The following is a 1,618-nucleotide window of genomic DNA, read 5'->3' as shown; positions in this document are numbered from 1 at the left end:
GGCGAGAGCGTGTACTTCTTCTTGGCGCTTGTGAAACATTTTCGAGTGGCATAAAATGATGGGGAACCGGTATTGGAAGAAAAGCAGGAAGAAAACAAAAGAGAGACATGGAACCTACTTTATGGGATCATTCCAACCATGACCCACGGAAAGTGTTCACCCCCCAAGATGGCCTGGTTACCACATACTGGGGCGGGTTGCGACATACCATGTCAGTCCAAGATATGTTGAAGTTTGTTGAGAACAAACCATTCAAATGGTGAAGCAATTCAAACACACTCTTTGGGGCTTTGATCTTTCAATGACCTTCCCGGCACCAAACGAACATTCTTTGTCTATTGGGTGTTGGATATGAATCTTTTCACCCACGTTCAGTTCGGGCAGGGGAGTCCCCGCAGCCTTGCGCACGCGCCGCTCATCTGTTGTTTGGCGGGCTGCCCTGAAGGCCGAAGTTTGCTACCTAGCCGTGGGAAAGCGGGTCCGTAGATGGCGGCCAAAAAATCCTAGAGCGGCTTTGTAGCCGTCAGGACGTTGGGTGGCATGCCTTTCCAGTGGTGCCAGACGAAATTCGCTGCCATCAACGCCCACATGTTTTTGAAGCAAGGACTTCATGGATTTGACTGCTGTCTCCACCAAACCGTTACTACAAGGATTGTAGGGCGAGCTGGTCTCAAAGGTGATGCCGAGGTTAGAGCACGAGTTGGCAAATCGATCCCGAAACTGGGGGCCCCCATCTGATTTCAACCAACATGGAAATCCAAAGTCGTTGAACCAATCCCGCAACCTCGTCCATACGGCATCGGTTGTGGTGGTCTTCATCCTGGACAAGAAAGGGAAGCCACTAAAGTGATCCATCATCACCAAAAAGTGTTTCCCCTCCACTTCCTTCAAACAAATCCACGGACACGGCCTCCATCGGGAAAGAGGCCATATCAATGCCGGAGAGAATGGGTTCGTGGGCTTGAGACGGTAATTTTTTAATGCATTTTTCACACCTTTTGATCCACAGCTTGATCTCGTCTCCCATTCCAGGCCAATAGTAGAGCTGCTTGGCCAGCTCACTCGTTTTGGTGATGCCCGAATGGGAAAGATAGAGTAATTCCAGAATTGCTTGCCAAGGTGGTCGGGGGACAACGACACGGTCACCGACGAGAACCAGACCCTCCTTGCTTCTATTGCCTATCCAACCTTCCTGAGCGATTTACCCGTACGTTGACAACGGCGCCGGAAGTGAATGTCCATACAAGATGCACTCGCGCAAATGGTTATATTTGTTGTCAATGTTTGAGAGGAGGATATTGATGGCGGGGTCGACCTCACAAATGGTGGCGCATAATGCTACGTCAAGTGAGGGGTCGGCCGCAAAAAAACGAGAAACGGCTCAGTGCATCGGCGATCAAGTGGTTTTTTCCCGCTGACCATGTCACTGAGAAAGAGTATTGGTAGAGGTTTTCCCGCAGCCTCTGTAATCGAGTATTGTTTAAGGCTGCCAATGGTTTCTGAAATATGCCAAGCAAAGGTTGATGATCAGTAATGACTTCAAATTTTGGCATTCCTCGTAGAAAATACCTGCATTTCTGCACAACAAACCAACTCCACTGTGGCATAGTTTTTCTGT

At 49.2% G+C, this 1,618-nt stretch overlaps 1 long non-coding RNA gene across 1 annotated transcript in view; it reads right to left on the bottom strand.

Moving 5' to 3' along the window:
- Positions 1–438: 438 nt before the first annotated feature.
- LOC131882044 (uncharacterized) overlaps positions 439–1,618 on the bottom strand; it is a 3,832-nt gene continuing 2,652 nt past the window's right edge. Inside the window, exon 3 of the long non-coding RNA XR_009373438.1 lies at positions 439–1,499. This is a non-coding gene — a long non-coding RNA (uncharacterized LOC131882044). The remainder of the gene's footprint in view (positions 1,500–1,618) is intronic.

The sequence above is a fragment of the Tigriopus californicus genome, chromosome 6, assembly GCF_007210705.1.
Source record: "Tigriopus californicus strain San Diego chromosome 6, Tcal_SD_v2.1, whole genome shotgun sequence".
NCBI lineage: Eukaryota > Metazoa > Arthropoda > Copepoda > Harpacticoida > Harpacticidae > Tigriopus > Tigriopus californicus.
The sequence above is the reverse complement of the archived record's forward strand: the minus strand, read 5'-3'. Positions and strand labels throughout refer to the sequence as shown.